We start from the raw sequence: 26711 nt of genomic DNA on the forward strand, positions 1-26711 counted from the left end.
CATGTTTCTTAAACAATAAATAAACCTTATGTGATAAAACAATTTAATTACTTATCACTAATCTTATTTAATCAAATTACAATAAGTGATCGGAGCCATTTGGTGTTCACAATTAAGCATATGTGGTCGTTGGTCAATGGTCGATACAAAACACAATTTATACTTCACAAACAACTCTACAATTAGTAAAGAGGCAAGTAAAGGTCGGATCCCAAGGGACGGGTATTGAAATGAAGATTCTATTGTAACTAGCGGTGTCTAGGGGTGTCACAAATTGGGTTGATGTAGAAGGTTACTAAACTAAAATAGAATTGAAAATAAACTAACAAGGTAAATGAAATAAGGGTGTAAACAATTGATTAAAAGCACTAGGGTGTCATGGGTTCATAGGGGAATCATGGGATATGATCATGCAAACATGTTCTCAAATTATAAGCAAGCAATTATTGTTGTGATGGATTGAGTTGGGTTATATCTTACAATCCTAGGAAAGTTTGGGTCCCGGAGCCGAATCTCTTGGATTGTACAACACCTACAAGTCGACTTAATCTTCCCTACTTAACACATGCATGGTCTAACAAGACTCGAGTTGGGTTATGTCTTACAAGTCAAGTTGAAAGGATAGAAGATGATAGTAAATGCAAGGATTCATAGGCTTAGCATTTCATCAAATATAACATGTGCATGCATTAAGATCAAAACAAGCAAGCAAATAAGATATGAAAGCATATTAATTTAAGCATGAATCATTCCCCATGTTGGTTTCCCCTAATCACCCATTAAACCCTAGCTAAGAGACTACTCACTCATTATCATATTGATAATGCTAGAAAGGTTGTCAATCATACTAACATAATGAAACATGATGAATAAATGAAAGTAATTAGCAATAATTAAAAAGGGATTAAGAGATTATACCTACTAATGATTCCAATAATAAAGCAAGAATAATAGAAGTACTTGAATCCTAGATTGAGAGGTTGTCAATCTCCCAATAATAACCCAAATAATCTTCAATTACCCAAAATAAAGTAAGAACAAGAGAGAGATTAAGGAACTAAAACTTGGATTAAAACTTGATTAATATTTGATTACAATATTGAAGAGAGATTTGATTGATATTAACTACACTAATTATTGATAAGAAGAACATCCTCCTCTAATTAGACTAATGGGGTATTTATAGTGAAAATTAGGGAGGATGCGTTAGGGTTAACTAAGGGCTAAACTAGTAATTACACTTTTTAAGTTGAGCAAGGAGCCTCCGGGATTGTCCGAGAGAAGGGCTTCTTCATTTCGTAGCTTGAAGAACGAAACTGTGCTGTGCTGTGATCCGTGCGGCTGGGAGTCGGGACGGCCGGATTTGGGATGGACGATCCGAGCGGATCAAGGAACAAGACGCACGGACTGGGCATGGGCAATCCGAGCGGATTCCCCGGTGAGGACGCTCGGATCGCGAGGACGGACGGATTCTCTACAATCCGTTCGGATTGTAGCTCAAGACTTTCCTTCTTTTCTTCCCTTTTCTTCATGAATTCCTTGGGGATTTCCTTGGGGACTCAAGGATCCTTTTCTCAACAATGCTCTTCTACTATGCTATGTACAAAGGCCTTCTAGTCTTGTCTCTCCTTGATGCTTGGTCATTGAATATGATCAATTTAGCCTTGTTTTGCCATGAAAATGCAAGATTCTTACTCCTTTCCTACCAAGGGATCAAAATCTCAAAGAATATGCAAAACAAAGAACTAAAGATAAGAAATGACCCAAATAGGTACTAAAAAGCATAGAAACAATGGTAATTCGGGGGCTAAATATGCGCCAATTATGGTCGCATCAAATATCCCCAAACCGAACCTTTGCTCGTCCCGAGTAAAGAGGTGACAAAGACTAGGACCAAAACTAACCTAACCTAATAATAATAGCCGATATGAGACAATTAGCGGGTCTCACTCCGCCCCTTCAACTCACAACAAGACAACCATGAGGTAGGATGCCTTCTTGCAAGGCAAGGTGGGTCTTGCCAAAATGGCGATACATCCAAACATTAAGCACACAAAATCAAGTAATGGATGCATCAACAAAAAGAATAGCCACTTTCTTCATCTAAGTGGCGGAAATTATCTACAAGGGAAGCAATTCAAGGGTACACAATCCTTCATAGATGCAATTTGTTCAAACTACTAAGCCTAGAAGGATACCAATAAATCACCTCCAAAAGGTGTCAAGCTAGGGTACCTTTGTCCTCAATCGTTAAATGCTTTTGTCAAGAATAGACTCCCTATGGTGTTAGAAACACTGGAGGATCGCGGAATTCCCCTTCTTGCCTAGACAAGAAGAAGGGTCGTCCCCTCTCTACCATGCACAAAAATGGATATGATGGATAAAGGGATCGATAGATGTTTGAGTTTCATTTTGGGAGTTTGCTTTTGTTTTTGTTTTCCCCCCAAATTTCTTTGGCATTTGACTTTTTGAGAACACTTTCTTGCCATTTCTTTTTTATTTTTGGCATTTCAATACTTGACAACTTTTTGCATTTTCTTTTTGAACATTTTCAAAGTCACCCCAATTAGTAACGAGGGTGCCTTATTTTTGAAGCTTTAGGAGTTCTATTTTTGCTCCTCTTTTCTTTTGATGCATTTTTGCAAACTTTCTTTCACTTTTCATTTCATTGAACTCAAATTGATTTCTTTTTGTTTTGTGCCCATTCCCTTTGATGACAAAAATGTATGGTAGAATATGGATGAATGATAGAAGTATGCATAGTTTCAAGGGTCACCTTGGAATAAACGGTAGCCAAGGAGTTATCACACCACAAGGTACTCTTGACTCGGCCTTAACCCATGGGTCAAAGGATACTAGCATGACACATCCTAGGGTGTTTTACAAGCATTCTAACAAACAAAGTCTTAAGAATAAAAAGCATCTACTAGGGCCTATATACACTTGTCAAGCTTCCCAAATAGACGGTTTCGCAAAAATTTTTCTAACATGCAAACTACATGCCATGATGCAACTAGCATATATACATCCTAATGCAAATGATTCTACCAACTAATATGCCATATAAACTAAATGCAATCCTAAGTTCACATTGTTTTACCGCATCAATCAAAATAAAGCCACATAGTCATTAACATAAAGAGGAGAAAGGAGATTGGAAAGATCATACCATGCGGTCTTCAATATCCTCATGTCTCGGATGTGGCGTAGTCAATCAAAGTGAACAAGGATGAAACAAACACAATATATACAAGACAATATATACAAAGGAAATGAACTTGTTTTTGGTTTTTTCAATTTTTCAAATTTTTATGATTTTTGAAATTTTTCAATTTTTATGGTTTTTGAATAAAAGTTAAGAGTTAGAATTCCCATCCCCACACTAATATGGGCATTGTCCTCAATGGCCAAAATGATGGAAATTATGCAAAGAATGATGCATGATTTCTATACTAAATACAATTCTACACTAAGCTATACTACATGATGCATGGTTTTTGTTATGACGGAGAGGATAATTTAAATTACCTCCCGTTGCGTATGCATTAACTTCCCCAAACCAAGCAAGACACTATTGCTAATGTCAAAGCATGGGGGAGTTCATGCACATGCTATGCTATGCATGAGACTAGATTGTCATTTTGGATTTTACAAAAGTGGGAACAATAAAGAACACCTCAAAGGAACCGAGGTGTAAGTCCTTTGATGTTGCTAGGACTAAACCAACAATGAGTCAAAGTTAAATAAAATACAAATAAACAAGATGCAAAGTTCTTTTCATGAAAAATAAAGATAAAGAGGAGAGATTTAGAAAACTTCACTTGAACTAAAGTGGGTGCCTCTTGCCCGCTCCACCTAGTGATGAAGTAATCTCCTAGAAATCGGCATCATCTCCTTCAATATCGGTATCCCAAATATCCCTAGAAGCATCACTTAAACTTGGATCCATGAATTCATCTTCTTCTTCACTCTCAAGCTTCACCGTATCACCTCCACAAGAGTCGCCGCTCTCCTCCCCTTTGCGACCGTTTGCCCCTTCATTGGCCTTGTCCGAGTTAGGAAAGAGCAACTCCATTTGAGCCCATGAAGGAAAAGCTCCTTCTTCACTTATCCGTCCCTTTTGAACCATGTCGTGGTATTGAGGGTAAAGAGCATAATAGTTGTCCACCTTGGTTTCATATTGACGGTAGTGCAAGTCTTGCAAGATTCCCGTGACAAAGTCGTCACGGGGAGGATGAAGGGATTCGGATGGTTGTAAGGTTGGTAGGGAAAGGGGTAGGGAGGCACCTTTATCTTTTCACCTTGAGTTTGTTGTTCTTGTTGTTGTGGTGGAGGAGCTTGTGGGGGTGGAGCTTGCCTTTCTTGACTTTGAATGAGGTAAGAGGGTATTGGGGACAAGCTTCCTCTCCTTGGGGAGACTCGAGGTAGGTCGGCCATCGGAAGGTAGATAGGATCACTTCCTTTTGTCAACCATTTGATCCTTTTATCAACCCCCTCAAGGGTTATCCAATGGTGTTGGACAACAAGGAGGTCTTCATTAATTCTCATTCCTCCCGAGAGTGGAGTGTACTCATTGTTCTCATTGAACCTAGGATTAAAGTGCTTTGCAAGTCTTGTTATGAGTCCACCATTCACTATATGCTTTTTCCCATCATCATCACCATTTCGGAATTTCGCCCACTTTTCTAGCAAGACTAGAGGTGCATTGAGATGATACCCGTCTCTTACTTGAATGTTTAGATAGGATTCCATGAACATGAGGTCCATTTGATTCACAATAGCCGGGTCTCGGCGGGCGAAGAGGGTACCCGAGAGAAATCGGTATGTGAGCCTCAAGATTGGGTTTTGGATGTGAAAAGCAAGACACTCTTTGGTAAGAATGAAGTCCCGGCCCGTCATGGCCCTCCACAAGGGTGCGACACTATACTTCTTGGGTCTTGATGTTCGGGTAGGCGAGACATCAAGACCGAACACTCTCGCAAATTCCACAAGGGTCATTGTTCTAGAGACATTTTCCAACCTAAACTCTATGCTAATCACTTTGTTTGAAGTGATAATCTTTAAGCAACTCAAGAATTCGAGCACAAGAGACCGATAGGTGGGTTCAACATGCGAAAGAGTGTTGAAAGACCAAAAACCTCAAATAAAGCCTCCACTTGGTGAAAGATTCCAAGTTTTCTCAAAGTATCATGACAAAGGAATTTAGTAGGAAGAATATTCTTACTTAAGAGTCGATGGAAGACCAATCGCTGCACATCATCAAGGAATTCCACATTCGAGAAGTCGTCGAGCCTTGTGAGGTCTACAATTTCCACATGCTCCCTTCTAATGGTGTTGAGATGTGAGGTAGAGGAACTTCCCACCATCCTAGGTCTTCTTGCATTTCTAAAGGAGGATCTTCTAGGTGCCATCCTTGAGTTCTTTTGATTTGGGTTATTTTGTTTGAAGATTTGCTAAGGTTGTTCTTTGTTGATTGAGAATTGGAAACCCTAGAAAATTGGGGGTTTTTGATTTTGAGGGTGAAGAGAGTGATTTGGAATATGTATGGGAGTTACAAGGGGGTGAGTTTTATAGGGTGAGTGGAAGGAGTAGTGATGTGTCATTATATGGGTGGTGGGGTGTAATTTAATTGAGAAAAGTCGGGTCGAGGAACGGGCGGGAGACGAGCGGATTCGAAGGCGAGACGCTCGGATTCTCCTCTCACGGGACGGGCGGATTCTGGGCAAGACGCCCGGATTCTCGCCTCGAGCAAAATCCCAGAATTTTTCTCGCCTCAAGACGAGTGTCCCGAGCATAAGACGCTCGGATTCATCGAGTCGACGGGCGTCTTCTTGAGAAGACGGGCGGATTCTTCGACAGAGATTTTTCTTTGAAATGCTCAGGGGAAAAGACGGGCGTCTTTCCACTAATCCGGCCGGATTCTCTCGGACGGCGTCTTTTTCCTTAGGACGCTCGGATTCTTCTTCATCCGAAACCTTCAATTTCTCAACACAAACTGACGCGCGTTTCTCCCTTGACGTCCGTGTTCTTGCCAGACGTCCGGATCTCCGAGAGAGACGCACGGATTCTTCTTTGCGAGTGTTGACTTTTTCTCCTTTCTTTCAATGCATCCCCACACTTAGGAATTTTCTCCTTCCTTCATTCAAAAACTCATTAGTAACCCTCCCTCACTTGCGCTCATGAAAAGAATTTATGCTTATTAAACAAATGCAATTAAATGATAAATACAAGTTAGAGGGTTAGTATATTTACAAATGGCGGTTTAGGGAGGACTCCACCAAACTCTCATTCTTGATGAGATGTCAAGGAGAAAGAGGACCGAGGTAGGTAGCCTCGACCTCTCCAACAAATGCTCCTTCATAGTATGGCTTCAATCTTTGACCATTTACCTTGAACTTGCTTCCATCTTCCGCCTTGAGTTCGAAATCTCCATACTTCCCAACTTCGGTTATCACATAGGGACCCATCCATCTAGAGTTCAATTTTCCCGGAAAGAGTCGGTAGCGGGAATTGAATAGAAGGACTTTGTCTCCCTTGTGCAAGGCCTTTTGTCGAATTCTCTTATCATGAAGCAATTTTTTTCTTTCTTTGTAAATCTTTGCATTCTCATAAGATTGTAGTCGGAATTCCTCCAACTCTTGGATTTGGATCATCCTTTTTTGACCGCTCAATTTGAGATCAAGATTGAGTGCTCGGATTGCCCAATAAGCTTTGTATTCCAATTCGATTGGCAAATGACATGCTTTTCCATATACAAGCTTGTAGGGGGAGGCACCTATGGGAGTTTTATAGGCCGTCCTATAAGCCCAAAGAGCATCATCAAGCTTTGTGCTCCAATCTTTCCGAGTCTTGTTCACAACTTTTTCAAGAATTTGCTTGATCTCTCTATTTGAAATTTCCACTTGACCGCTTGTTTGAGGATGATATCCCAAGCCGGTTCGATGTTGAACACCATATTTGGTCAAAAGGGATGCAAGCTTCTTTTCATGGAAATGTGTTCCTCCATCACTAATGATAGCTCTAGGAACCCCAAATCTTGGGAAAATTATCTTCTTGAAAAGCTTGGTGACCGTTTTTGCATCATCATTTGGGGTGGCAATTGCCTCCACCCACTTTGAAACATAATCTACGGCCACAAGGATGTACTTGTTCCCGTTAGATGTCACAAAGGGGCCTTGGTAGTCAATTCCCCAAACATCGAAAATCTCCACCTCTAGAATGCCCCTTTGCGGCATTTCGTTTCTCCAAGATATATTCCCCGTTCTTTGACAAGCATCACAATGAATGATGAATTCTCTTGTATCTTGAAACATTGTGGGCCAATAGAAACCCGATTGGAGGATTTTCGCAACGGTTCTTCTTGCTCCATGGTGCCCACCGTAGGGTGATGAATGACATCCTTCCAAGATTCCTTGGATTTCCCATTGAGGGATGCATCTCCGGTAGAGCCCATCACTACACTCCTTGTAGAGGTTTGGATCATCCCAAAAGTACCTCTTCACTTCGAATAGGAATCTCTTCCTTTGGTTGTGGTTCAAGTTAGGAGGGAGCACTTTTCCAACAATATAGTTAGCATAATCGGCAAACCATGGGGTGATGTGCCTTTCAAGTTGAGTTTGAATAGCCATCAAGATATCGTCGGGGAATGAGTCATTGATCGGTGTTTCTCCATTCTCATCATGAAACCGGATCCTTGACAAATGATCCGCCACTACATTCTCGGCTCCTTTCTTGTCTCTTATTTCTAAGTCAAATTCTTGAAGTAGCAAAATCCATCTTAACAACCTTGGTTTTGCCTCCTTCTTTATCAAGAGATGTCGAAGAGCACGGTGATCCGAAAATACAATCACCTTGGATCCAAGTAAGTAGGATCGAAATTTATCCAAAGCATATACAATGGCAAGAAGTTCCTTTTCGGTCGTGTCATAATTCACTTGAGAAGGGTCGAGGGTTTTGCTTATGTAATAGATGGCATGAAGAGCTCTCCCTACCCGTTGGCCAAGTACCGCTCCAACGGCGTAGTTGCTAGCGTCACACATAATCTCAAAAGGTAACTCCCAATTTGGGGGTTGGATGATTGGTGCCGAGATCAATGCTTCTTTGATTCTATTAAAAGCTTCAACACACTCGTCAGTAAATTGGAATTGGGCATCCTTAAGCAAAAGTTGAGTGAGGGGTTTTGCTATTTTAGAAAAATCTTTTATGAAACGACGGTAAAAACCCGCGTGACCGAGAAAACTTCTCACCCCTCTAACATTCACGGGAGGTGGGAGTTTCTCTATCACCTCAACTTTAGCTTTATCTACCTCGATGCCTTTTTCCGAAATCAAATGACCCAAAACAATTCCTTCATTAACCATAAAATGACACTTTTCCCAATTTAAAACAAGACTAACATCTTCACATTTTTGCAATACAAGAGAAAGATTATGCAAGCATGAGTCAAAGTCCTTTCCATAAACACTAAAATCATCCATAAAAACTTCCATTATGGTCTCTAGATAATCGGAGAAGACACTCATCATGCATCTTTGGAAAGTAGCGGGGGCATTACATAATCCAAAAGGCATTCTTCTATATGCAAAAGTGCCATAAGGGCACGTGAAGGTGGTCTTATGTTGGTCATCCGGGTGTATAGGGATTTGGAAGAATCCCGAATACCCGTCAAGGTAACAAAAGAATTTGTTAGAGGCTAACCTCTCAAGCATTTGGTCAATGAATGGTAAGGGGAAGTGATCTTTCCTTGTTGCGGAGTTCAATTTACGGTAGTCAATGCACATACGCCAACCGGTGATCATTCTTGTGGGTATTAATTCATTCTTTTCATTTGTCACTACCGTAGTACCTCCTTTCTTAGGTACCACTTGGACGGGGCTAACCCACAAAGAATCCGATATGGGATATATGATTCCCGCATCAAGTAATTTCATGACTTCTCCTTTGACAACTTCTTGCATGTGGGGTTCAATCTTCTTTGGGGTTGAATGGTAGGTCTATGGTCGTCCTCTAGATGAATCCTATGCATGCAAAAGTTGGGACTAATTCCCTTAAGGTCATCTAGACTATAACCTATAGCCTTCTCATGTTGTTTCAACACATTAAGCAATTTACCCAATTGGTCATCATCAAGTCTATCATTAACAATCACGGGTTTGGTCTTTGATTCATCAAGGTAAGCATATTTCAAATTTGGGGGAAGGGGTTTCAAAGTAGGAGTTTGTACCTCACTTTCCTCCTTTGGAGTGTCATTGAGAATTTGCTCCATCTCCATTAGACACTCCATTCTCATGACATATTCTTCTTCACTTTCATTAACCTCATCATATTCAAATTCCATGATGGGTTCCTCTTGCTCTTGAGTTTGTAGAATATCTTCTAGGATAGATTGCTCATCCTCTATGGGTTGACATGCTTCCACTAGAATATTATGCACCAACTCGGATTGTGCATGAGTGAGTTCTTTGTTAGCTAGAGCGGCCTCAAAGAGATCCACCTCCAACTCCCAATACATGCTCTTAGCCTTACTTGCTTCTAAGGCCTCTAATGCTTGCATGGGATCCTTGAAGTAAGGGATACTCAAATGGTCCTCTACAAAACAATCTATGAAATCCATTCTCGCAAAATATCAAGCAACTAGAAAACAATTAGAACAAACCTTGAGGAGTTTTACTTCCCCAAGGTGAAAAAGACACAACTAAAACCAATAAAAGAAATCTTAAATCAATTAAACACCGTCCCCGGCAACGGCGCCATTTTTGATCGGAGCCATTTGGTGTTCACAATTAAGCATATGTGGTCGTTGGTCAATGGTCGATACAAAACACAATTTATACTTCCCAAACAACTCTACAATTAGTAAAGAGGCAAGTAAAGGTCGGATCCCAAGGGACGGGTATTGAAATGAAGATTCTATTGTAACTAGCGGTGTCTAGGGGTGTCACAAATTGGGTTGATGTAGAAGGTTACTAAACTAAAATAGCAATGAAAATAAACTAACAAGGTAAATGAAATAAGGGTGTAAAACAATTGATTAAAAGCACTAGGGTGTCATGGGTTCATAGGGGAATCATGGGATATGATCATACAAACATGTTCTCAAATTATAAGCAAGCAATTATTGTTGTGATGGATTGAGTTGGGTTATATCTTACAATCCTAGGAAAGTTTGGGTCCCGGAGCCGAATCTCTTGGATTGTACAACACCTACAAGTCGACTTAATCTTCCCTACTTAACACATGCATGGTCTAACAAGACTCGAGTTGGGTTATGTCTTACAAGTCAAGTTGAAAGGATAGAAGATGATAGTAAATGCAAGGATTCATAGGCTTAGCATTTCATCAAATATAACATGTGCATGCATTAAGATCAAAACAAGCAAGCAAATAAGATATGAAAGCATATTAATTTAAGCATGAATCATTCCCCATGTTGGTTTCCCCTAATCACCCATTAAACCCTAGCTAAGAGATTACTCACTCATTATCATATTGATCATGCTAGAAAGGTTGTCAATCATACTAACATAATGAAACATGATGAATAAATGAAAGTAATTAGCAATAATTAAAAAGGGATTAAGAGATTATACCTACTAATGATTCCAATAATAAAGCAAGAATAATAGAAGTACTTGAATCCTAGATTGAGAGGTTGTCAATCTCCCAATAATAACCCAAATAATCTTCAATTACCCAAAATAAAGTAAGAACAAGAGAGAGATTAAGGAACTAAAACTTGGATTAAAACTTGATTAATATTTGATTACAATATTGAAGAGAGATTTGATTGATATTAACTACACTAATTATTGATAAGAAGAACATCCTCCTCTAATTAGACTAATGGGGTATTTATAGTGAAAATTAGGGAGGATGCATTAGGGTTAACTAAGGGCTAAACTAGTAATTACACTTTTTAAGTTGAGCAAGGAGCCTCCGGGTTGTCCGAGAGAAGGGCTTCTTCATTTCGTAGCTTGAAGAACGAAACTGTGCTGTGCTGTGATCCGTGCGGCTGGGAGTCGGGACGGCCGGATTTGGGATGGACGATCCGAGCGGATCAAGGAACAAGACGCACGGATCGGGCATGGGCAATCCGAGCGGATTCCCGTGAGGACGCTCGGACGGGCGAGGACGGACGGATTCTCTACAATCCGTTCGGATTGTAGCTCAGCAGCTTTCCTTCTTCTTTTTCTTCCCTTTTCTTCATGAATTCCTTGGGGATTTCCTTGGGGACTCAAGGATCCTTTTCTCAACAATGCTCTTCTACTATGCTATGTACAAAGGCCTTCTAGTCTTGTCTCTCCTTGATGCTTGGTCATTGAATATGATCAATTTAGCCTTGTTTTGCCATGAAAATGCAAGATTCTTACTCCTTTCCTACCAAGGGATCAAAATCTCAAAGAATATGCAAAACAAAGAACTAAAGATAAGAAATGACCCAAATAGGTACTAAAAAGCATAGAAACAATGGTAATTCGGGGGCTAAATATGCGCCAATTATGGTCGCATCAATAAGATACGTATTATAACTCACAAAATCATTTGTTCAATTTCAAGGAACTAATTAACTTGTATTGTCATACAATTAATTAATTAGTCAATTAAGAATGTTTCCTTAGAGGTATGACCTTAAGGGATCAACTGATCACCACCGTCGCACGACAGTCATGTCAAACTCTAGTCAGCCAATCATTACCGATTAATGTGGATCAGTTGACAATAAAATGTTACATTCCCTTATGTATTCTTAATATGAGATTTAAACAGGTGATCGCATTATTGTCGAGGACACGTACTCCAACACTTGATGCTTTGATTATTACAAATGGAGTATATATAGTGGTACATCATTAGGTTAAGCAAGGGTAGATTAGTAAATAACATTGCTAAGTGAAGCGTAGGGAAATGCAAGTCTTGAAGGGAGATGCGCATATCATGTAGCTAGTCCCGCCACAATATGCTCGGATCGTCTTGAAGCACAGTCGATTCTGCCAAGGGATCCGTGCGTCTTTGGAGACGCTTGGATCATGGGTTTTGGAGACGCTCGGATCGTGCACGGGATGCTCGGATCTGAGACAGTGTTCTTCTTCCTTCTTGTCTGCCAAACAATCCGAGCGTCTTGGAGGGGAGATGCTCGTCTTGCAGGAGACGAGCGTCTTGAGTCTCGGGACGAGCGGATTGGCGGACAGCTTCTCTATTTGAGCTCGGATTGTAAAACGGACGTCATTTCCTCATCCGGACTCCAATTGGAGTGATTCAAAAGCCTAGACCACTTGATTTTTCGATGCCATTTCATCTAAAATATTTTCAGTGCCAACGGAGGAACTCTTGGTTTGGTTCCGAGCAATATCTTCTTGGAATGACTTCCTTCTCGTCATCCTTGCCTTTAAGCTTATGATCCTTCTATATACTCTTTATTCCTACATCCTTGGTCATCATTCTTGCCTACTCTTCACACCAGTCCATCCAAGATTATCAAAAAGCTTCCAAATGTGCACGGGAGATAGGAATTCCGGCGAATTATCTTCCTTACTTCAAAACATACGAAATGCACTAGGAAAGCAAAATAGAAAGCATTTGAAGGAGAAAATGGCTATGGAATGTTATAATAGTATGAAAAATAGATTTAATTAGGGGACTAAATGTGCGCAATTAAGACTCACATCAAATATCCCCAAATCGAACCTTTACTCGTGCCGAGTAAAGAGGTGACTAGAACTAGACCTTTATTTAAACTAACCTACTAATACAGCCGATGTGAGACAATTAGTGGGTCTCACTCCGCCCCTTCAACTGACAACAAGACAACCATGAGGTAGGATGCCTTCTTGTAAGGCAAGGTGCGGCTTGCCAAAATGGCGATACATCCAAGCATTAAAGCACACAAAACAAGTAAATGGATGCATCTACAAAAATGAATGGCCATTTTCCTCATCTAAGTGGCGGAAATTATCTAAAGGGAAGCAATCTAAGGGTACACATTCCATCATAGATACGGTTTCTTCAAACTACTAAGCCTAGAAGGATACAAATAAATCACCTCCAAGTTGTGTCAAGCTAGGGTACCTTTGTCCTCAATCGTTAAATGCTTTCGTCAAGAGTATACTCCCTATGGTGTCAGAAACACTGGAGGATGGCGGAATTCCCCTTCTTGCCTAGACATGAAGAAGGGTCATCCCCTCTCTACCATGCACAAAAGTGGATACGATGGAAAAGGGATCAATAGAATTTGAGTTTCATATGGGAGTTTGCTTTGTTGTTGTTTTTCCCCCCAATTTCTTATGGCATTAACATTTTGAGAACATTTCTTTGCCATTTATTTTGATGTTTGGCATTTTCAACACTTGCAATTTCAACTTTTTGCCTTTTCTTTTGAACATTTTCAAAGTCACCCCATTTGTAACGAGGGTGCTTATTTTTGAAGCATAGGAGTTTTCATTTTTGTTACTCCTCTTTTCTTTTGATGCAATTGCAAACTTTTTCATTTTCATTTCAATTCTTGAACTCAAATTTGAACAATTTTTGTGCCCATTCCCCTTTGATGACAAAATGTGGTAGAACATGGATGATGGATGTATGGTTTCAAGGGTCACCTTGGAATAAACGGTAGCCAAGGAGTTATCACACCACAAGGTACTTTTGACTAGGCCTTAATCCATAGGTCAAAGGATACTAGCATGACACATCCTAGGGTGTTTTACAAGTATTCTAACAAGCAAAGTCTTTAGAAGAAAAAGTATATACAAGGGCCTTATATACACTTGTCAAGTTTCCCAAATAGATGCTTTCACAAAATTTCTTCCTAAATGCAACTACATGCCATGATGCAACTATCATTTATAAAACCTAATGCATATGCTTCAACCAACTAGTATGCCAACTAATCTAAATTCAATCTTATAATCACATTGTTTATACCGCATCAATCAAATAAAGCCACATAGTCATCAACATAAAGAGGAAAAAGGAGATTGGAAAGATCATACCATGCGGTCTTCAATATCCTCATGTCTCGGATGTGGCGTAGTCGATCAATGTGAAAAAGGACAAACAAACAAGTATATACAATATATACAATACTACACTTTAAAGAAAATGAACATGTTTTTGATTTTTTAAATTTTTCAAGTTTTTATGGATTTTTGTTTTAATGAAATTAAAGAACATATTTTGTATTTTTCAAAAAAATTCAATTTTTATGCATTTTGGAATATAAATTCCCATCCCCCACTTTATTTTGGACATTGTCCTCAATGTACATGTAAGAGTAGGAATGAAAAAGAAAAATATGTTTTTGGAATTTTTTGATTTTATGGAAATTGAAGTACAAATACAATGATATGATATGAATGAATGCATGATCTAACTAAATGCAATTCTATATGACATATATAACAAATGAATGCAATCTAAACTATACTATATGACGTGTGATTTCTATTAAGCTATGGTCACCTATGATCAAACCTCCCCAAACCGATTTAAACACTATTTCTAGTGTAGAAAAGAATAGGGTTGGTCATTAGTGACTATGCATGAATGCTAGTCTATATGCAACTAACTGTATGAATCATGTGAGATATATGACAATGCAAACTAAACTATATGAACTAACTAATGTAAATGCAATATGAAATATAATACAAATGCAAGCTAAATGTATATGTATATAACTAAATGCTAGTGTAAATGTAATGCAAAGTCAAAGGAAAGGATATCTTACAAATTGTGGTTTGAGGGAGGACTCCACCAAACTCATTCCTTGTTGCCATGATTATTGATGTTGTCCATGTTGCTCAATGCTCTCAATAATCGGTCAAAGGGTTTTGAATGGGCTTCATATAAGCACAAATAGGAGATTGGCGATGTCAAAAAGTAGTTTAGCCATCTTGGCTTGAAATAGAACTTGCCGAACACTCTCCCATTTGTTTTGCCCTTGGCACTTGGCTTCTTACAATGCTTCAAACCAACAAGCACATGATTCTTGTCAATACAATGTATGAAGTATTGCCCATATTTATCCGGAGGCTTCCACTCCCCACTATCTCTTTCAAATTCTATGATGATAGAGCATGTTGGAATATGTGTCCTCCGACAATAATGCGATCACGACTGTTGATCATGATGATCACATGTTTAAGTCTCATTAAAATGAATACAATTGGGAAGTAATATTGTTCTTGTCAACAACCGGTCAACATATATCGGTAATGATTGGCTGACTAGAGTTTGACATTACTGTCGTGTGACGGTGGTGATCAGTTGACCCCCTAGGTCATACCTAAAGGGCAATTCTCTTAATTGATTATTTAATTAATCGTATAATGTTACGAGTTAATTAAATTACTTGAAAATTGACGGACAATTTTGGAAGTAAAATTTACGTATCATATTAAAATATGATTAAAAATGATACGGTCTGAGTGATTGAATTGTATCATTACTCGGATGAAATAATTGTTTAATGTAACAATTAAAATTGAATGAATTGTTATAAATACAATCAGTTGTAATTTATAATTGGTAAAATATTTTGGTACTAGTAATTGTGATATTACTAAGTCGATTTTTGTATGTGACGTATTTTTATTAATGCGTTGATTTTTAATAAGTTAAAAATTACATAACAAATATATGTGACATGTGACATGTAACATATAGACAATTGACAAAAATAATATGAATTCCATATTACCAAATGGACCGAAATATAGGAAGTGGATTAAGCTAATTAATTGTTTAATTAGTAGCTAAACATAATGATTGTTTTGCTTTTTAGCCATGCAACCCTACTACTCCTTGTGAAGACAAAAGTGTTCATGCATTGGCTCCCCTAAAAGCCTTCCCTTCCACCCGGTTTTTTATGTGAAAAACCATCATTGGTTTTTCAATTTAATTTACCTATTACTCTAAAATGTGTTAGAAATTAATTCATTCTACTAACTCATCCAAAAACATTGTTTTAGAGAGAAGAAAAATCCTCCTAATTATCTCTCTAAAAACCGAAACTCATAAGTGTTTTATAAAAGTTTTGGTTCAATTTTCTACTAAGATTAATATTATACTAGTATTATAATATTAATTAGATTAAGTGAAAGCCTTGGGTATTAAGCTTAGGGAGAGATCTTACTCTTAGATCTTTGTTCTTCCATTGGAAAAGCTCAAGAACAAGAAGAGAAAGGAGATCTCTCTTGTGCCCTAATAGCCGAAATTTACAATGTATGGACATGATTTCTCCTCTATTTATTTTATTGTTTGCATGCATAAGATCCGTTTTAATTTTATGACAAATTATTTAGACATATAAGAGTATGTTAAATATGTATATGAATCTACATTTCCTTCAATCGGTATCATGAGCCACGGTTGTTTGCATGCAAATTGGTTAAAAGTTTTTCCGAGTTATATGAATAACAAAATAAAACTTGTAAAATTTGTGTTATTATGATATATCACGAAATAATTACATGCATGTTAATATTTCTGGTCCTAAAGTGTTTTAGGATTTTTTGGTTAATTTTTCGGATTTTTATTGTTCATATTTAATAATAATGGCATTTAAATGTGATTTTATGAGTAAAAATGTCATTTTTGGTCGAAAATTAGCTATACTTCGAATTTTAAGTTGGTTTTTGGATATGTTGTCACACATATTATTTTGAGATAACCTGTAATTTTTCATAATTTTTGCACTTGTTATGCTCGAAAAATGAATTTTTCATTATTAAATATGGATTTAAGAGAAAAATAGGTTAATATGAGTTAAATTTCGAATCTGGTCATATAAAATTTATATGTTGTCACATGCAATTTTACAAGATGTGTGTAAAATAATTGGCTATAAAGAAGTCTTTTAGCATGATTTATGAATTTTTGAAGAAAAATGACATATATAGTGACATTATTAGTGAAAATTAATAAAATATATTCTATGACTTAGGAAAAACGTCTAATGTTGCATTTTATTGTATTTTTCAGATCTAAAATTGAAAAGTTAATGAAAATAATTTTTCCATGTTTTTATGATTATTTTATTAAATATCGATAAACCGCAACATTGTTTTTCCGGAAAATTTTTGAAATTTTTTTAACCTAAGATTTTGAATATTATGAGTGTCATGGAATTTTTCCAGAATGTTCATGAATTTAAATTTCAAATTTTGAATTTATTTGGAATTTTTGGATTTATTTGAAGTTTAATAGCTTATTTTTGTAATTTTGGTCCATTTATGAACAATTTTGTAAATAAAAGTTAATTATGGTCAAAATAATTAGTGAAGACTATATTTTGAGTCCTAAGAGGTTAGGGTAATTAACTCATGCATAAATATGAGTTTATGTATTTTTGTGATTATAAAATGTTGAAATCACGCAAATCCGTAAAAACCGAGTAATATACGATATTGGCTAATTAAAGGCGATTTAGCATAAAAATTGAGCATGTTCATTCATATTATAATGCTGCATTTTTCCTTTATGATTGTCATAATTTTAATTTATGTAATTTTGAATTATGTAATTTTACTTAGTATGGCCTTAGATTTTAATTGGTATTTCCCGAAATGAATGGGAATATCGATTCGGTTGTAATTTTTATTGTGATCTCGTATCACCGTTTTGTAATTTTAATAGATTTATTTTATTTTAGTTACAAATGTATAATAGGATTTATGTAATTTATTATGTAATTTTATTCATTCCTAATTCCTAAAGACGGATTTCTTCAAGAATGGCGATACATAAAGACGGTGTTACCTCGAGATGCGTGCCACAACCGAAGTTCAAGGGACCAATGGAGTTGGTTTCCGAATTTGTAATAGTTAAAGAGTTTTTCTATTTTAGGAAAGGCCATACTAGGATTTATTTATTCTTTTATGCTTGCATTTTATTTTATGTTACATGCATTGCTAAATCGCCATAACTAAACATGCATCGTCATTTGATCGAGTTCATCGACCGTGTCAATTAGAATTATCGTAGTTCACCACTTTAGTTCACTTAAAACGTGATAGATAATAAATTGACATGACCTCTCGCTAAAACAATTAATTGAGATATAGCCTTACCAAATAGTAGAAACCATGAAAACCTATTTCGCGAGGGAGTGCACTCGGCCCTACCGGGTACAAACCTTGTTACGTAGGGGAAGTGGGTGATGAATGTTAATCCACCGAATTCATGTTGATAAGGGATGTATCGGCCCTACCGTGCCCAAGTTGATATGGATTTGGATCATGGACACATTTATTCGAAATTTGGATTGACCTCAACAAAATTTTTGATAAGGGATGTATCGGCCCTACCGTGCCCTTGTCGAATGTGTTTTGGGCTAAAGATATATGTTAATGTAATATTATCGACCAAGAGTTCTAAGAGTAGAATCGATTAAACGTTAATCCACCGAGTTATATTGATAAAGGATGAATCGGCCCTACCGTGCCTAAATCGATATGAATTTGGGTCTTGGAATCATTTATCTAGTTGGGTAGAGGTCACTAGAAAAATGCTTAAAACTTGTTTAAATCATACATTTTTACGAGTATTATTAAAACGACAATTGTTTTACTCCTTATATTTTGTTTTGTAGACCACTTCTTTTTCATAACAAATGGCAACACCAACACCAACTCCTAATGCTACACCTCTCGCTACTTCATCTTGGCTCCGATCCTTTATGGATCGATGTAAACTTGAAAAGAATGGGTCAAATTTCTCCGAGTGGGATGCCCAACTCAAATTAGCCGCCGAGGGTGACGACAAGCTTCGTTACCTTACCGAGGCCTCTCCACCCGAGCCCTCCACTAGGTCCGCCGCGGCCACTAGGGAAGCCTATGAGGCTTACCAAAAGGAGTCCGCCGCAATGAAAAATGTATTGATATTTGCGATGGAGGCGGAACTCCAAAGGAGAGCCTTCAAAATGGGCAATGCTAATGAGATTTACTCCAAACTTGTGACCATGTTTTCACAAACTCCGCGGATCGTCCAATATGAGGCGGCCGCGGCATTCTTTGATCTCGACTTCAAAGAGGGCCAAAAGGTTAGCCCTCATGTGCTCAAACTCATGGAGCTTGTCGAGACCTTGAAGATTCAAAAGGTTGAAATCCCCAAAGAACTCATCGTAGATAGGATTCTACACTCCTTGTCTAAGGTTAAGGCATATGTGCAATTCCGGGTGAATTTCAATATGCAAGACAAGGATGTGTCTCTTGAGGAGTTGCACAAGTTACTTGTGCAAGCCGAGAGGGACATGGGGTTAAATGTGAACCCTCCCAAGGATGTGCTTAACATAAGCACTAAGAGTAAGGGGAAGTTCAAGAAGAATGGGAGAAAGGGCAAGAAGCAAGCTCCCACATTCACCAAAGCTAAGTCTTGTGAAGCTAGCACCTCCAAAGTCAAGAAGGGTCCTCTTGACAAATGCCATTATTGTAATGGCATGGGACATTGGAAGAGGAATTGTTCCAAATACCTTGGTGATATCAAAGCTGGAAAGATCACTCCAGTAGGTAAATGACTAACCTTCTTTTATGTTTCTAATTCAACTATGGTATTATGATGCAAAGTTGTGATAATGTATCTCCCTTTTTATTGTAAATAGGGCCTCCACCAAGCAAAGACAAGGAAAAAGAAAAACAAGCATGATAAACCATGGAGAAGCTAAGGATAGCTTTTATGGAGCTTTGTTTTTCATTGTCTTATTTTAAGTTATGTTTTGAATTTTTAGAACTTTAAGTTTCCGTGTTCGACATGGAAAGGTATTTTGGATAATGGTTTGTATTTTGGATGATGGTGACTTGGTTTGCAACCCAAGTCACCCGTTTTATCATTTATCCTTTTAATGTTCTAAATCTCATCTTTAAATTGCTTGCGTTTTGAAACATAAGATTATTCACTTAAAGTGATCTAATAGACAAATATAATGACGGGTTTCATTATATGTCCACATGCTTAATGCTTGTGTATGATCATTTATAAAGCGATTTTGAGTCTATGAACTCTCTTAAAGGAATGTCAATCACCAAGTACATATATGAAATCCTTTTTCTTTATTAGTCAACCTATGAGGTAGTTCTCCTTATACTTCAACATCATTAATTTGTGTCTCATATGCTATCTTTGAATCAATAGTGTATTTATTCTAAAGATAGAGTGGGAGAAAAATGAGGACACACCCACAACACACAAGGCAAGATATAATTGTGTACTTGTGTAAATGAAGATCTACGCAAAAGAGAATGATTTGAATGAAGGTATATCTATTTACATAGTATACCAAATGGATGAGATCTATAGTCTCAAGTTAGTTCTAAATGACTCAAGAGACCAAGTGAAGTAATCATAAGAGTTTATTCTCAAGATAACTACACGAGGAGACCAAAAGAAGTTTTGGAAGAAAAATGACTAATGTAAAGTCTTAACAAGCTTTTGACTAAGGTTATGAATCAATTGACCAATAGTTTCAATCATGAGTTTTACTTAAGAGCCTAAATGAGTCATAGTAACATACTAGTTATGATCAAGTTGCAAAGATTGATATTCCGATATCTTCAATAGCCAACGTTTTAACCACGCAAATGTCATTGTTTAACCTCGCTATGAAATGGTTAAACCTCCTTCCGAAAGGGTATTCCAAAGGACCTATTCTGAATATTATTTGTATTTGAATAATGACATTGCTACACATCATTATGACATGAGTGTGTTAAATCTCTTTCCGTAAGGTTGAGATGAGACCACTTCAAAATAGGCATTTTGAAAGGATATGATGGGAACATATATGGTTTTATCCTAGTAACTTGGCAAAGCAATTTATATTTATTCTTGACAAATTTCGATTGAGAAGTCAATTTCGAAATATGTAGAATTGAGTGGGAGTTGTGAAGACATGGGATTTAGTGGGAGCTATCATCCTTGAATGTATAAAACTCATTACTCATTAAAGAATGACGAGCTAATACCTTCTTTCATAAAGAAGCTTTCGAGTTTTCAATTCTGGATGAAAATGGACAATGATGAATCCAATTACATCATGGGATGTTGGATTAGTATTAAGAGATACACATCACATCAACATATACATAGGTTATTCATATGAATGAAAATGGGATTACCATTAGCAGTTATGGTAGTTCATTGAACCTAAGAACGGTTGATCTCATGATTATTAGTAACTAATGTTTCCGCCATTAGAATAATCATATACGTGTCCAATTATGAATCATATGCATAAGAGCATGATGATTGGTTGGTGAGCCATAAAAGAAACGTCATGGATTCTCGAGTAGAATCCAATGAGCGATTTCAGTGATTGACGGAATGTTCCATTGTGTGTTAAGAGGTTGCACATACTGTAGAAAATCCGAGCACATATGAGGATTTATGAGAATCCCAAATCTTTCAAGCTTAGAAAGAGAAATGAGAAGTTTAGGAAAGATGCTTGGTTGAATAAGAAGTTATTCAAGATAATCTTTCCTAGTTAAGCTAGGACCTGTGAGAAGTACTAAGCTAATAATCTTGTAAATTGTCACAAGATTCTACAAAACACATACCTAGTGCATTGTGTGTGGATGGAATACTTGATCGGTACAAGTTATATTATTCATCGCAAATTCGTTCGTTATGAGATGAGCGATGAGAAAGTTCTTTCAAGTTAAAGAACCAAAACCAAGGTCAAGAACCTTAATGTGTGCTTGGTAAAATTCATGGTATGAGAACATGAATGTGAAGGAAATTGCAAGTGTAAGAAGTTTGAACACGTGGACACATGGGATGTTAAACTTCTATTGCAATCAATAAGTGTTTACACTTATGATATACATCACAAGGTTGTAATATGATATTGACTACCCGAGTGTGATGTCGACACTTGTCATTTGAGTTATTATTAACTCACCTTGAACATTGTTATATCCAAACTGTGGGTAAATATCCGTATACTACCCTTTAATTGCAGGACTATAACGTAAATTTAAACATGCGAATATTGTCATAAAACATAAAAACAATAGAAACGATAAGGAACAAGAAATAACCTCGGGTCCTTTAAATTGTGGCGTAAAGAACAGAAATCAAAGCAGATTTCCTCCTAATCGTTACACCCAAGACTTTGTCCGAGATATGCCCTTGTGCTAGAACAGTGTTCTCCGATTGCCTTGCAATATAGGGAGAACTGATGTGAGTTTTGTCGAGATGAGAGATCTCAGGTTTTTCAGAGGAGAATGCTCTTCAAAACCCTAGTTTTTCTGCAAATGAAATTGTCTAGGTCAAAAGGAGAGGGAGTCTCTCCTTTTGTTTGGTTCGGCCGGACCGAGTGCATGCATGGGGAAGTGGGCTTCCACTTCCTCTTAATTTTAGCTCGAGGTCCAGTTCGCCAAATGCTAAAATGTATATGACGGGTTTATATTATAAATCAATTATCGGTTATCGGAAATTAAGGCATCGGCTAATAATACGGGTTAGTCAATTATTAATTCGTGTCCGACAAAGCAAAGATTGTATAATTATATTCAATATACATTTAATTAAATATAAATCGTTTATATTTAATTTTACGAATTAATCTGTTAATTCGCCTTAGCCCATGATATTTAATCCGTATTAAATATAATATCTCAACATCACATATTTGACTAATTACTAGTCAAATAACTCGGACTAACCGGTTAGTCAATTTTTGGCATCTACATGACTGTATTTCCATCTTTGTCACGTCTCTCAAACGTATCCTATAGGTGTGACTTTTAGGGACCAGTTGATCACCGCCATCTGTATGACAATAACGTCAAACTTATCTAGCAAGCCAACCGTTATTGATAAGCGTGGATCAACTGATAATAATACCAAAGTATGCCCTTTGATCCTTTTAGAGGTTTATAAGTCCTTGCACTAACTGTTAAGGACACCAACCCCAACAAGCTCCCACTTGTCCGTACAAGTGTATGTGCAATGACGTTATCCGCACTAACTGGAGGACACAAGCTCCAACAAACTCCCACTTGTCCGTACAAGTGTATGTGCGATAACCGATTCTCATATTCATTTAAAAATTTCTCCCACTCAATGTAAAACAATTTGCAGATCTGGATCCGCAAAGGTCGTATTTTACAATCGATCTGTATCTAGAGTGGTTTCCCCGACTAGAGAGTAACTTAACCGATAAAACGAATCCGTATCCGAGCATGGCCATGCATTTCGATTCTGACTCCTCGAGTGGCCCTGAGAAATATCGAGTACCCGATAAAGGCTGAATATTTCCTTCAACTCGACTCCTTCCGATCTAAGCACGGCATGAAATGACCCAGAAAAAAATCTACTTGGCCCCTGTTACGGATGACCGTGAGAAAGAAACCAAAGTCACCCAAAATCTGCCGTAGTCTCAAGAGACAACGATAGTCAAGAGATTCGACTCTAAGGATCACCATGGAAGTCCTATCCACGACCGGGCAACGAATGTTATAAAACATTTAGGACTCCACGTCGATGTCACAATGGTGTCCTACGAAATATCCGTATAAATCGCCTCTGTGATTGGTCGACAAACCGGTTGACTTATGGCTCGTTGAACCCACCATCAACCAACGTCACAAAATAATTGCCGAGTTATCAGCTCATGTGGGCAATTAAGGACTAACAAGATATGATGTTTGTTCGATTCACTTTGTGGTGTTCAAAATCGTCGTACAATTCCACATGAAAAACAAAATATATATATATAAAATATCAAAACGATGATGTCGTATAGAGTACAAGAGAGAATGAATCCGATCCATAAAAGAGTACTACAACTTAGGAACACGTTTAATTCCCATGGAATTAACGTGCCCTTCATGCTTATCTTGTCGTAATGCTTTAGTGAGAGGATCTCGCTATGTTGTCATCTCGTAGCAATCTTTTCTATCACTACTTTCTTTTGCTCCACGTAATCCCGGATTAGATGAGCTTTCCGTTGTACATGTCTAGACTTGTTGCTAGACTTAGGCTCCTTAGCTTGGAAGATGGCACCACTATTGTCGCAATAGATGGTGATCGGGTCATTCGAACTAGGCACTACGATAGCCCATGTAAGAATTGACGCATCCATATCGCTTCCTTTGTAGCTTCGACGCGGCATAGTACTCGGACTCGATCGTAGAATCTGCTTTGTAACAGTTTGTTTCGAACTCTTCCACCGATCTGCGCGCCATTAAGAGTAAAAACGAATCCTGACTGAGATTTCGAGTCATCACGATCCGTTTGGAAGCTAGCATCTGCGTAACCGGTTGCGCATAGCGTCTGAGAGCCTCCATAAGTCAATGCCCAATCTTTAGTCCTTCGGAGGTACTTAAGAATGTTCTTGACAGCCAACCAATGTGGTTCACCTGGTTCTTTGTTGGAATCGACTTGTCATACTCAATGCATATGCCACGTCCGGACGTGTGCATATCATGGCATACATGATTGATCCTATAGCCGAAGCATAAGGAATCCGTGTCATGCGCTCTTTCTCTTCCGGTGTCTCTGGTGCCTGAGACTTGCTCAAATGCACCCCTGGAGCCATAGGAAGAAACCCCTTCTTGGAGTTAGTCATGCTGAATCTCTCTAGGACTTTGTCTATGTAAGATTCCTGACTGAGAGATAACATCCGTCGTGATCTATCTCGATAGATGCGGATGCCTAGAATTCTTTGTGCCTCTCCCAGATCTTTCATCTGGAAATGGTTCTTCAACCATACTTTCACCGGGTTAAGAGAGGTATGTCATTCCCAATCAGGAGTATGTCGTCAACATACAATATTAGGAAGACAATCTTGCTCCCACTCGACTTGATATATAGACATGGTTCCTCGACCGATCGAGTGAATCCATTTTCTTTTATCACTTGGTCGAAGCGATGATTCCAACTCCGTGATGCTTGCTTAAGTCCATAAATGGAACGCTTAAGCTTGCATACTTTCTTAGGATGTTCAGGATCGATGAAACCTTCGGGTTGTACCATGTACAACTCTTCCTCCAAAAAGCCGTTTAAGAAGGCGGTTTTCACATCCATTTGCCAAATTTCATAGTCATGAAAAGCGGCGATCGCTAAGATAATCCGAATGGAACGCAGCATGACTACGGGTGCAAAAATCTCATCGTAGTGCAAACCTGGCACTTGGGTGAAACCTTTAGCAACTAGTCGTGCTTTGTAGATATCTTGTTGACCTTCCACAGAATGCTTTATCTTGTAAAGCCATTTGCATTGAAGGGGACGAACCTTAGCAGGTAAGTCAACAAGATCCCACACGTTGTTCTCATACATAGAGTCCATCTCGGATTTCATGGCCTCAAGCCATAGTTTCGAGTCGAATCGGTCACGGCACCTTTATAGGTTGCGGGTTCACTACTCGTTAAGAGTAGAACGTCATCTATGTCATGTTCCTCGACCATACCGATGTATCTGTCCGGAGGAAAAGAGACTCTTCCCGACCTCCTAGGTTCCTCAGGAATGTTCACCGCAGCCGGGATTGAAGGAATAGGTTCCTCCAATAGTTGCTCGGTATTTGGTTCTGGAATCTCCGACAGGTCGAAGGTTCTATCACTCTTTGCATTCTCGAGAAATTCCTTCTCTAAGAATGTCGCACTAGCCGCAACAAAAACACGTTGTTCGGTTGGCGAATAGAAGTAATGACCACGTTATCCTTTAGGATAACCTATAAAGTATGTCTTGACCGATCGCGGGCCGAGCTTATCTTCAGGTCTCCACTTGACATAAGCCTCGCAGCCCCAAACCCGTATAAAGGACAAGTTGGGGACCGTTCCCTTCCATAGTTCATATGGAGTCTTGTCAACAGCTTTAGACGGACTTCGGTTAAGTATTAGAGCGGTGACGACAATAGAGCATAACCCCATAATGAATCGTAAAAAACCGTGTGACTCATCATGGATCGAACCATATCAAGTAGTGTTCGATTTCTCCGTTCGGACACACCATTCAATTGAGGTGTTCCAGGTGGAGTTAACTGTAGGGCAATCCCACAGTCCTTTAGGTGTTGATCAAACTCGTGAGAAAGATACTCGCCACCACGATCCGAACGCAGTGTTTTAATCTTTCTACCTAATAGGTTCTGTACCCTATTTTGGTATTCCTTGAATTTCTCAAAGGATTCACTTTTGTGCTTCATTAAGTAGACATAGCCATATCTACTCAAATCGTCCGTGAAAGTGATGAAATACCTATAGCCTTCTCGTGCGGTGATTGACATAGGACCACATACATCCGTGTGTATGAGCCCTAATAGGTCGGCGCGCGCATTCCAACACCTTTGAAGGAAATCCGAGTCATCTTACCGATGAGACATGATTCACACGTGCCAAATGATTGAAAATCAAAGGCCGAGATAGCTCCATGTTTGATGAGCTGTTTTACGCGTTTCTCATTAATGTGTCCCATACGGCAGTGCCATAGATACGTTTGATCTTTGTCACCAACCTTTAACTTTTTATTCATTACGTGTAATATTTCCGAGGTCTGATCTAAAACATAAATTCCGTTCATGGAAACTGCCTTGCCGTAAATCATATCGTGTAATGAGAAAATGCAAGCATTGTTTTCTATTACAAATGAAAAACCAAGTTTATCAAGCGCAGAAACTGAAATAATGTTTTTCGAAAGACTAGGAACATAATAGCAATCATATAATGATAACTCAAATCCGCTTGGAAGCTGGATCACATATGTCCCCTTGGAGATGGCAGCTA

This window comes from Silene latifolia, chromosome 10 (genome assembly GCF_048544455.1).
Source record: "Silene latifolia isolate original U9 population chromosome 10, ASM4854445v1, whole genome shotgun sequence".
Classification (NCBI taxonomy): Eukaryota; Viridiplantae; Streptophyta; class Magnoliopsida; order Caryophyllales; family Caryophyllaceae; genus Silene; species Silene latifolia.